Below are 12,845 nucleotides of genomic sequence, written 5' to 3'. Positions count from 1 at the left end.
GCGGCTTTATTTCACATTCCTTCAGGAATGCTGGGACAAAGGGACCAGCATGGGGCAAGGCAGAAAGAGCCCCTTGCTCTGCATGCCCCAAGGGTGGCTGGCAGCTCTGGGCAAGGCCATTTTTCTTCTCTGCCACCCAAAAAGTGCACAAAGGCTTACATGTCTTATAAACCCCATCTTAAGAAAGTTAAGGAATGGCTTTGGCAATGGCACACTGCCTCTTTAAACAGAAGTCATGATGCATGTGCTGGGATGCTGGGTTCTATCATCTGCACTCAAGGCGACATATACCCACTCACGAAGTGGCCCAGCAAGTTTAATCTGCTTGAGCTAAGCAGAGAGCATGCAATTAATTTCACTCACAAGTGGAAATTAAAGCAGAATTTAAAACTGCAGACCCAGAAAATTGATCTTAAAAACCCGCTCAACTCTGTGAAGAGCTCATAAACCTAAAATTAAAGCTCAAAACTAAATGCAAAAGCCGTAAGCTACTGCATTATGTTTCTCAGTTATACCAATTTAGAATTCTCATACTGAGATAACTGAGTAGCCCAACCCTGTCTCAGTAATATCACCTACACTAACACTGTGCAAGCACAGCAACAAACCCTCTTAGGCAGGAGGCCAGGTGCCAGCCCAGCTACTGAACTCAAAATCAATTATTTCTCTCAAGTGTAACTTTATCCGTGTAGTCTATGAATATATCACTGTGTACAGGGGCAGCTGTACACACACTTCACAGAGATAAGTAAGGTGAAGCCACTGACTTAATAAATTCATTTTTTATAGCTGTTCTGTACTTCTATGCAGCTGTGTAACATGGAGCAGGACTGAAGCAAAGTAATGCAAAGTAGGAAGGAAGTAAAGACAAGGAGATCCTCCATCACCTAGAGGGGGCCTACAGGGAAATTGGAGATGGCCTCTTTATAAGAGCAAGTAGGGGTAAGACAATAGTGGATGGCTTTAAACTGAAAGAGGGTAGATTTAGATTAGACATCAGGAAGAAATTCTTCACTCTGAGAAGAGTGGTGCGGCACTGGAACAGGTTCTCTGGAAAAGCTGTGGCAGCCTCACCTCTGGCACTGTTCAAGGCCAGGCTGGATGGGGCTTGGAGCAACCTGGTGGAGGGTGTGCCTGTGCACTGGTGGAAAGTGCACCTGTGTCCTAGTGGAAGGTGTTCCTGTGCATTGCAGGTGGGTTGGAACATTAAAATCACTTCCAACCCAAACTATTCTGTGGTTCTATGTCTTTTAAGATCTGTTACAGTATCTTGTTCTGGAAAGGATGCTTCCTTCCCACAAGCTTTATTGTCTCAGTAAAGGATTGCTTTGAGGTTAACTACAGGTTTTATTTCTCATTCTCTTTGCATGGACACAAACAAGCTGGTATTTGCATCCCCAGTTCTCCTTCTCCCCTGTCACAAAGTCTTACATTTACCTGGCCTTTAAAGTGCCCCAGAATAAGCTGGACTTGGAATACCTTTTACAGATTCAAAAAAAAAGGGGAAAAAAACCCCAGATCAATCACATTATCCTCTCTGTTACTAGATGTAAGTAATTCTTTCCAATACTGAATTATAGCATATAAATTCACTCACCAAATATTTACTTGGAATTGGAGGGGAAGAGAATAAGCATGAAAAAAACCATTCAGACTAAAGAGAGCTGACTGCAAAGCTGGCAGTTAATGCTTCGCTGGCAGCAGGCTGAGGTATCTGCATTTATTCTAAAAGCCAGCAAAATGCAAAAAAGCAAAGTCTAATGTACCACTGAAGAAGTGGAAAATGACCTCTTATAACCTCCTGTTTGTAGTCATATCATTAATAATATGAATATCTATTTTTCCACCCATATTAGTGCACTTGAGCCTGACCTGAAATTGTTTAATGTTCTTCTTTCACCATAAGAGTTAGTTAATGGCTCCTTCTAACTCCAGGGTCACGCATCTCAGCACAGTTCAAGATCACGCTTTTGGCAGAGGTATCCCTCACAGGAGGCAGATCTGCTCACCGCTGTGACCATTTGATGATTTTAGAGCAAACAGAGGCGTTTAGGCAGAAGTGCTGTGGTCGCCTTGCTCTAATGGCTTCGTTATCTGGCACGGTGCCTGGCATCTTTTGATGCTTTGTTATCTTGTAAAAGCAGAACAGCTGCACACGTGGTACAGTTATTCCAATGAACAAGTCACAAGACTCTCAAAGATATAACTGGTGAAAGGCTGTTGAAATGCTTTTAGAATTATAATGACAACTTATCAATGCTTGGAACAAAATCATCCTTTTACCGATTAATTCACAGGCTCTGGGAATAGTGTTAGCCTGTGAAATCTCCCCTGCCTTTTTTTCCCCCTTCCTTATTTTCTATTGGTGATCTGTAAAAAGGGAATGTTAAGAACAGCACAGCCATGGACTCTTCTGAATTTAGCTCTGTTATCAGATAGCTTTCTTGGGAGACTAATAGATAAAAGCAAAACATTACTTTTCTCACCAAATAACAACTGCTTTGACATGCACAGTTTGAGAGATAAGCTGCCTGTGCATGTCATAATCTGCAGACCTGTGATCTTTATACTACAGATGTGTTGCCCACTGGGTAACCAGCTCTAAAATGTGGGCATCAGCCCACCTGTGACCATGAAGAAAAGGAAACTCTTTAGGACTTTTCACATGAGTAGAGATTCCCTCACATGTGAGCTGGTGATATAAAGGATGAAACTGAACCTGGCTTTTATCAGTAAGATATAGTGAGAACCTGTATTTCAACCAGTTGCCAGTAATTAAAGATCCCTTTTACTCAATGTACTCACCTTAGGCAAACATAAAGATCTGAACCCATGCTACTTGTTAGCAGATATTCAGCTGATGGACTACAGACACTAAAAATTATGCTCTAAGAAAACAGAGATGATAAGCAGAGGAGACTCAGTATTAGATAAATTTTCATGTGGAGAACTTTCCTGACAGGCCTGAATCACACTCTCTGAGGGCAAGCAACTCCACATCATTCCAAAATAAGCTGCAACACAGCTTGTTTCAAACAGAGGCATGACTCAGAGGGTGCCACTGTCACCACGTCTGGCTGTGAGTCCTTCAGAAGTCACAGTGATACCCTCGCTCACTTTGAACCCTGGATGAAAAAAGCCAGAGTGATCTTCACACTTCAGGCTGCAGAACAGCAGCTGGTTTGCATTTGTATTTAATCCAAGCGGTACAACAGCAGGGTTTATACAAGCTCATCCAGCTGATAATTACAACCAAAAAAGCCCCAGAAGCCGTCCCTCCCTGTCAGAACCCCATGATAGAGAGTCTGTGCAGAACAGCTCCTGTGCTATTACCCTGAGACCTGGCCCATGCCAAGGCTTATTCTGTTTGGAAGCAAATTGCTGAGACAGGAAAAGAGCACCTTGCTGTGTTTTTGAGAAGGCAGGTAAGAGAAAACTAGGCCGACATTTGCTTTGACTGGAAGAGGAAGTGTGCCATAAAGACAAGTTTCTTTGTGTCCTGAAAGGGAAAGTCCCTCAGGTCAGGACTATATGATAACACTGTGGTTGCCATCAGGCTATCAGAAGTTTCTTACTTTCAGCAGTGCTTTTCAAGTTCAGCTACAAGGCAGGGGAGTACTGGCAAGATATCGTGGCACCTAGAAAGACTCTCACTTCCTTGCGGAAGGGAACCCAGTATGTGTTGGTCAGCCTTTTGAAGTTACATTTCTAAATGGAGAAAGAAAATACTTTGCACTGGCTCCCCAGGACAAGGCTGAACATCTCTGTGTTGAAACCTCTGCTTTACTTGCTGCTCTGGTTACTTTTCATTTTTTTACCCCACCTGAACCTGAAATCATCTACTGTCCCCACTCACAGCGGAAGGTTTATGCAATGTCTTTCACAGTCCGGGCACTCGGTCCACAGAGAAATAAAGCAGAGATGCTGGCATCCATAAATAGCATCTGCAGGTCATAAAACAGAAAGCCCTCTGCTCTGTAACTGGTCACAAACTAGCCATCATGTCCCTCGTGTAATCTCTCTTGCTAAGCTCCCAGTCCTTTTTGTTTGGTTCCTCTTAGAAATTGACCTCACTTGTTATTTCAGTTACAAATACCGAACATTGCATTTGGGATTCTTTGCAGACAACCCTCTGCCTACTGACTGCTATTTATCAAGGGCAGATTGTCTGCAGATGCCCAGTATGTGATTATGAAAGGCTAAACAAACAGTATGGAAACAGCTTTAGGAATCCCAAATGCCTGTGCTGATAATGCATACAACCACTGCTTTATTGTCAAAGAGAGTACAATATCAGTTGATCAGGATTTTCCCTAAATTTAAAGAACTAGTTTGATTTCTAAATTTCTAATATCAAAAAAGGCAACACCTTTCTCAGCTTCCAAGCCAAGTCCCTAAGCAGTGAAAGGCATGGTCACAAAAAGCATCTATCCATTCATAGATTAAATAGCAAACAAGCAAACAACTCTCCCATGTCTAGGATGAGTGACTGTAATTTCTCCCCGACTGGCTTGCTTGTTATCTTTTCTGACATCCACACAGTGTGGGAAACTGAGCACAATTGTGCTGCTTTTTGCTGGGTTGTTTTGGAGTGTGCTGACTTACAGCTCATCTTTCATTGGTTCCTTTGAGGTTTTGGTGACATGCATTTTATGGAAGTCCTCTAAAATAATACATATTGGGTAAAGACTGAGTCTGTAGATGTTGAATGAGAGGAAAAGAAGCTACACGTTCTCTGCAGTGACAGAGCTCACAGGAAGATAAGCTATGCTGATTCAAATGGGGTCATCTACAGCCTTGTGTTTGTTTTGCCTCTGTTTTTTTGGCATTCACCCTCTCAAAACTTCCTTATGCAGGCTTTGAAAAGGCTGTCATAGACTGATACCACATTGATAAGAATTACAGAGTGTAAACAAACATAATGAACTCCATCTCAAAGCTGTTTCCAAGAAACTAGGGTACATATTGAGTAAGATCATAAATTGCACACTTTCATTTGAACACTGACTGTAGAGCTGAGAAGGCAAAGAAAGTACTTTATGTACTAAAGATCAATTTTGTTTGTTTGCACTGAAAAAAGACATCTTGCCAGACATCTTGAGTAGCATACTTAGGTTTTTAGTCCCATTAGATCAGCCACTGGTTTATTTCCAGTTCGAAGAGTCTGGAATGAAGGGACTCAGGTGTAGATCTAGAAGCAGCTCTACGTACTGAACAGATGGTCACTAGGGTCTATGTCTTTTTTATTGATGGCAATAATTAACCTCAACAAACTGCAGGAGTTTTCCAACTTGGTAAAGCTCAGGCAACAGTGATGTGGCATTACTAATACAGGCAGGCAAATACTGTATTAGGGTATGAATTATAGTGAACATCATGCACATAATCTGAAAATCATGGCTCAGTGCTGACTTCTAATGAAGTTTTGCAATAGTGCCATAAGACACCACCCAACCAGGGAGCAGAACTCTGAGCTGTTTATTATTTGCTAATGCACAGCACAACTGTTAGAGACAGCTTCTTCAAAATCTAACATTGTAATATCTATTTTGACAGCCATAATCTTGGGATAAACAGCACTGAACATAATGTGATTAGCAGCTGTAATTTTCATTTGATGTGAATGCAATAACCCTAACTCAAATCTAAACCAGAAAATCAGTAACTGAAATTTTCAGTGAGTCAGCCCTTTTAATAAGTTTAAACAGAAAGTACCCATCTCCATAGTGGAAACTTTCTGAGGCTCTAGAGACCTACTCAGCTGAGCCCCAAGGAATACCACTTCCAATGAAGCCAATCTAAACAGCTTGTATCAATTTAATTGTTAGCAGAATAGCAAAGAATTTTCCATAGCTACTTGTATTTTTCTACAGCATTAGTTAGCATAGGAAGGACTGCTCCCTGAGTAACAAATCGTATTATTGCCAAACTCCACTGCTGGAAATGAGAGACAGCAAGCACCTGGTAGGCTATTGGCAGTGTGGTCTAACCAAAGAGATGTTCTTATCCTTTCTTTTCTTTCTATTTTTATTTTTGACATTTTTTCTTACGTTGTTTTAAACACCACTTGACAGTCAGGCATTTCAGACACTCAAGAAAACTCACAGTTATGGACAGATAGTGCTATTTTACCTACTTGTATAAAGCTTCATTTTTTTGCCAAACCCAATCTTTCCACAGTTCAGACATTCCTGGAAGTCCCTGAAGACTTCCGAACCTTCCTGCAATTACTCAGATTTGCCAGAGCCAATTCTTTGGAAGTCAGAGATCAAAGGCTAGGCTTGGTGCAGCTGTACATAAACTAGCACTGGCTGAACTCTGCTTAATCACATAATACAGCAGACATCTGAGGAAGAAAAAAATCTTTCAGATATTATTATTATTATTATTACTACTATTACTATTATTATTATATCAAAGCCAATTCTGCTCACAGAAAAGACATTTTTTTTTCTCTCCCCAGTTTTTCTCACAGTCTGAAACTGAACAGCAAATTTTCACTCTCTGAAAGATGTAGTTCAAACCATTATGGAGTGAAATTAAATAAACCTCAAACCCGAAATGTGTGTGCTGGAAAGAAGATAAAAGACAAACATGAGGTATGTACAAAAGGTGTTCAGTGGTCTTATATGCTTCATTGTGCATGTAATAGAAGACTGCAGGTAGTGGTTCAACCCTCAGCTTAAGAGGTCCTGTGAGTGTCGTATCAGCAAAAGAGAGCTGATCAATTGTCCCGAATATGCACTGTAGAAAACTGACACTAATGGCTATGACAAATTGTTATTTAAGGGGACTGTCAAAAACTCTAACTCAGGACCATAGCCTTACATAACCCTGCAATGTACTCTATATACACAGGATAAATTAATCTTTATTTAATAAAGTCAAGCAGACAGCTCCAGTAACACCTCATTCCTATGCTGCAGTCATTGAGCTCTTCAGCAAGCCACAAGCATCATTAATTAAAAGAAAAAGAGCACAAGCATTTAGCAAGAATTACTTTGGACAATTCAGGAAACAGATGTGATGTCCTTGCTACTGCCACTGCTCCCAGAGCATACATCAGAGCCTTCTTCCTAACAGCACTATGCATGTAGCTACAACTTCTGCCTTGTACATTATGTTCAGCTCTTTCTCTTACTTGAATTGTCCTATGTATTGTGGACTCCATTTGCTGTGATTGGGGACCTGTTGAAGTAAAGTGTATGTAAACCACAGCCAGAGAGGACTGGTACATCCCTGAGCTTACACCAGTGATGTGTGGGTAGGGCACACCAGCAACCACAGCAATTCTGACTCCCAGGTCAGATGTAGCCTCCCTCCACTTTCCACTGCTAATTCCCTTCTGTCTTCTGCATTTTTATTCTTACTTCTCCTGTTATTGGTTCTTCATTGTGTCTCCACGCCTTCATGAACAGTACTGTGGTATTTAAAGTGCACACGTTGAGTATATATCCATGTAGTTGGCTACTGAATACCCTTGCATGACTGAAGAGGGGAAATATGTGTATATATACACATCCTTTTGTATAAAAGATATACTCCTAGCCTTATCCCATGAGAGCCAAGATAAAAACCAAATGATAGATGCTGCATCTCATAGAAATGCAAAAGGCCATGTTTTCAAGAGCTGCATATTTTCCTGAGGCTTTCTTACACACTTAAATTTCAAAATCAGTTAGAAAAACAATTTTTCTTTGACTCCTATCTAAATGACAATTGTCAGAAAGGCTCTAGCTAGTTTTTTCACTACAAAAATATTCTGCATCAAAGTCTTTCAGTTTTCTATGTCATTTCTATTAAAACCAGTCATATCTATAAGGCACTAAGGCACTCATTCATGAACTTCTTAAGGAATAAATCTGCCGTTTGAATAATTGTAAATGAAAAATTAAATCCTGAAATTCAATTTCAGTGTAAGTTTTCACTGCAGGTCACAGTGTTCTAATAACCGAAACATTAGAAAAACTGAAAATCTACACAGAAATGTCATCTCCATGGAGAAAAAAAACTTCAGATTCAGCACAAGCATTTCTCTCTTACAAGTACCACATCTTGTTGGCATTTGTAATGTCCATTGTCACCCTATGTTAGCTATTTTGACAGAATGAATGGTGGATTACATATGATTTTGACGTCAAGACAAAAATATTCAACAACAGAAGTAAAACAGATGGAAAGCCACCATTTGATCCCATAGTGAAGAGTGGTCCCATCACAACCACTGTGTGGTAACCTGTGAAACACAGATAAATTCAGATCTAACCCTCACTTGCCTGCCTTTAATCCACAGGCAATTTGAAAATGTTCCAGCTGATGGACAGAGGTTTACAGAAGGCTTTAATTAACCCACAGCAGTGTTCTCAAACTACACATTTTCCCACAGTCAGGTAAGAAGATGAATAGATACTAAAATAAGGGAACTGAAAGCTGTTGCCGATTCCTTTGTGTAGCAGGAGCAGGAAAGGTGTTTTGGATGGAGTAACTGCAAGAATTTATAATCTCAAATGCTGTTGTAGGAACTAGACAAACAGTAATATAATCACAGCCACAGAACACATCATGGCAATTTCCAGTTTCTTCCCCACCCCATAGACTGCAGCAGTCTATGCTGCAGATAGACCAAGCAGAAATAGCGAGTTCTGGGGAGAGAGGTAAACATGGACAGATTTCCTGGATTAATGACTTTTGTTTTAAACTATTGGAGTCTAAATGAAAGATGTTCTATTGCTGTTGGGATTAGAGTCTGTTTCTTACATACGTGGACTCCAAAAATGGCCAACAGAACTGTAAGGTATTTTTTCATTGGTAAGCCAAACCCCAGCCTAGTAGATAGGAGCAGAGAAAGCTCTAAACTGGTGGGATAAAGCAAAGGTGAAAAGAACTTGTGACAAAAGAGACCTTAACTACTTATGCTTTTAATGTTTCTCTGATTTTTTGGGCTTGTGTTAGTAGCTGGTATGTCAGGGTTGCATTTTAGTAAGGAGAAAAAAATCTGTCCTTAAAACTCATGTAGACAAAATTCAAGATCTTGGGAGGTTTAGAACTAAGACACACAGGAAGGAGGATTCCAAATGGTCTTTTAATTAGTGCTCTTCATAGCTGCAGAACAATAATAAAAGTACTGGATTTGAGGGAAAGACTGTATTGTCAGGTTGCAAAAGGATAGCATAAGAAAGTTGGGTTGGAAAGAGAAACAGTGTACATTTTTTTCTACCAAAATCGGCTTAGCTAATTGTGGAAAATAAGCTCAGAACCAGAGTTATTTCACTGGAGAGAATGGGGAAGTGATGCTGCACAAGACAGGACACTGGATAATGACCATCTCTCTCTTCTTCCATACATGAACCTCTTTTTGATGACAAATACTTCACCTATTTGAAACAATGTAAGCTTTGGAAGAGCCATAAAGGTGACTCACAGGGAATCCACCCTCTGATCATCACTAAAACTACAGTCCTCTTCCTCAGGCAGACTCTCAGGGGCTTAGTAAGCTTTGAGCAACTACTTTATCAACACAGATGCAGCTGACCTTCTGCCAAAGGATACTAATCACTTAATTTTCCAAATTAGCTATCTGTATAAAATCAGCAGTGCCCCTCTGCTTTTTTACTGCAGGAAAAGAAGACTTGCATTGGAAAATTATGAAACAGATGCTAGAATTATTTGTGCTGTAGAAAGAACTTCTGGCATTTTAAGTCTCTTGGCCATGGTGACTTGTTTCACATTTGTGTTGCCATCCTTACATTTTTTTACAGGCCGTCAAGTGGAAGTATAAGTCAGTCATGTAAAACTCAAAACAGAACTGAAAGTCTGTACACCTGCTTTATGTCCTGTGGTATTAAATATTCATATATTAGCAAAAGGGCAAATGACCAAAATAAACCATCATATTGAAAAAAATAGCTCTACTTTGCCAGCAGGCTGTAGCTATAGAAATAACTGTTGCAGAAATAGCATGATCTATCTGAATGCGTCTGCCTGTGTGTGAGAGCACCAGCAGAAAATGAAGGGTTAAAACAATAGCCTATAGCACTTGATAACTGAGTACATGGGGGGACAGTAATCACAGAGAGGAATGTGTCACTGTCAGGGGGCAGGTCTTCTCATCTAGATGTAAACAGGAGGATGGCAACAAGACTACATCACAAGTGTCATTGCCACCCCCGTCATCCAACCAGAAGTCAAGTTACAGCCAAACAATAACCAAAACAAGGAAGTAAAGGCAATGGGCAGGAACTGTTCCAAAGATTAGTGGAAAGCAACATAAGTACAGTTCAGAGGCAAAAGCTTGTCCCATGGTAACTGTTGAGTCCTCAGGGGCACGTCAAGTCTATTCAGAAAAGATTTTTCTCTCCTGAAAGATATGTTGAGGAATTGGAAGCTGAAATCCTAGTTCTTGGTGTTGTTTGCTGCTGATCTTGTATGGCTTGTGATGGGTGTGAATGAGTACAATCAATGAGACAGTGAGTGTGACTGGAGGCAGCAAAGTGTCTCCTTACCTTCTGTAAGGTCTTACACAGGCTTCTTTTACATTAATTTACTACAAGATTTCAGGTACTAGAGGACTGTTCTATCTGAAATGAAAGAAGTAACTAGTTTCCTTATACTGAGGAAACCTTTAAAAAGAACCCTGAAACAACATCCACCTGCCTGATGCCAGCTGAATGCATAACACTTCAGTGATAAAATAACAAGGAACTTCTACTGCTGGGGACACTTGTGCTAATTACTTTTCCCGCTCCTTATCTGCAGCAGAAGCAAAACAGAAGTGGAACTGATCTCCTAAGCACTGTGCACAGAGAACAACCTTTAAGGAGAAATGACTTTAATTAAAATCAGGATGAGCAGCAGCATTTCTTCAGGACTGTGCACCCATCAAAAGGAGCAGCTTCAGGACTACAGAGTTGTCCTGGTTTGAGCAGTAGCAGTCATTTTTCTCCTTCTTGGTAGCTGGTGCAGTGCTGTGCTTTGACTTTCGGGCTGAGAACGGTTGCTGATAGCAAGCATGTTTTGAGATACTGCTCAAATGTTTGGTTTGTCCAAGGCCTTTTCTGAGCTCATGCTCTGCCAGGGAGGAGGGGAGGCTGGGAGGAAGCAGAGACAGGACACCTGACCCAGGCTAGCCAAAGAGGTATTCCATACCATAGCATGTAATACCCGGGATGTAACCGGGAAAAACTCGGAAGGGCTGGAGCTCTGGGGGGATGGAGGAGGTATCAGTCAGTGCTCGGTCGGGCAGGGTGGGGTGAGTTATGGGTCGGTGGCTGGTGAGGTGTTGTATTCTCTTCACTTGTTATTGGCTTTATCATTATTATTTGTAGTAGTAATGGCAGTAGTGATTTGTGTTGTGCCTTAGCTATTAAACTGTGCTTATCTGAACCCGTGGGGGCTACATGGTTTGGATTCTCCTTCCTAACTCTCCGGGAGTCAGGGGAGCAAAGGGGGGGGAGTGGGTGAACGAGCTGTGTGTGGACTTGGTTTAAACCACAACAGTTCTTTTTGGCGCCCAATGTGGGGCAGGCGAGCAGCAGGACCAGGGAGCAGAGGAGCCGAGTCCTGCCGCCGTTCTGAACCCTGCAGCAGCTGAGAGCATCCCCCGGAAGTCACCCGCCGAGCCCCAGCAGGATGCAGGAGACCACGCAGCACTTCCCAGCAAGGCAGAGGAGGAAGATCCGGACTCAGGAGAAGAGAAGCTGGTGGTGGGAGAACTGGCAAGCAGGGCAGCTACATCAGCCCCAGTGACAAGTGACTATAAATCCACTCAGATCTGTTGTTATCTCAACCCCTCAGGCCCCATGTTGGGTGCCAAAAAGAACTGTCGTGGTTTAAAACCCCACCTCAGTCTCCCGCAGTACCACACACCCCATTTCCCCCCCCACCTCCCCACTCCTGGAGGGATGGGGAGGAGAACTGGAGGAATACAAATCCCACAGGTTGAGATAAAAACCAATCCAGCAATTAAGGTATAACACAAATCACTACTGCTACCACTAATAAATCAATGATAGAGGAAATAAGGAGAGAGAATACGATACTACCCGCCGAAACGAGCCCAACCCGGAAGAGAGCTAACTCCCCCCCTTTCGGTCAACTTCCAGTTACCTCCCCGAGCATGACGTGCTGTGGTATGGAATACCTCCCAGGCTAGCCCAAGCCAGGAGCCCTATCTCTCCCTCCTCCCGGCTTCCCCTCCTCCCTGGCAGAGCATGAGCTCAGAAAAGGCCTTAGACAAAAGCAAACATTTGAGCAGTAACTCAAAACGTACGTGTCACCAGCAACCGCTCCCAGCCCGAAAGTCAAAACACAGCACTGCACCAGTTACCAGGAAGGAGAAAAAAATGACTGCTACTGCTCAAACCAGGACAAGAGTTCACTGCAATTAAGAACAGAGATGAGCAGATCCGGTGGGAAAGGGCTGAACAAGGCTTAAGCCACACTCTCCCCCACAAAATTATGTCAGAGAGCTGCAGTTTAGTCTGGCCAGAGAGGGTTGATCTGAACTTGAGAGGAAGGTCTGGGAGTCATTAGCATTCACCTGGCAGATGGTGTATGAACAAGTTTACCCATGGATAAGATGCAGAACGAAGAGAGAAAGCAACCAAGGAATTAAACTCTTCAGGACTTAGAGGAGAGCTGGAGGTGGCACAATTAAGAGCATTCAATTGTGAAGCTGAGAAGAGGCAAACCAGAAGAATGACAAGTTTCGAGATCTCAGTGGAGCATGTGATTGCCAAAGAGACTTGCTGTATAATCTCAAAGTTATTGCCAGTTAGAATGAAGAGAGAAAGTGCAGGATCAAACGTGTGCACAAAGATCTTCCCAAGGGCTGGGCAGGAGCCACC

The sequence above is a fragment of the Melopsittacus undulatus genome, chromosome 3 (assembly GCF_012275295.1).
Source record: "Melopsittacus undulatus isolate bMelUnd1 chromosome 3, bMelUnd1.mat.Z, whole genome shotgun sequence".
Lineage (NCBI taxonomy): Eukaryota > Metazoa > Chordata > Aves > Psittaciformes > Psittaculidae > Melopsittacus > Melopsittacus undulatus.
The sequence above is the reverse complement of the archived record's forward strand: the minus strand, read 5'-3'. Positions refer to the sequence as shown.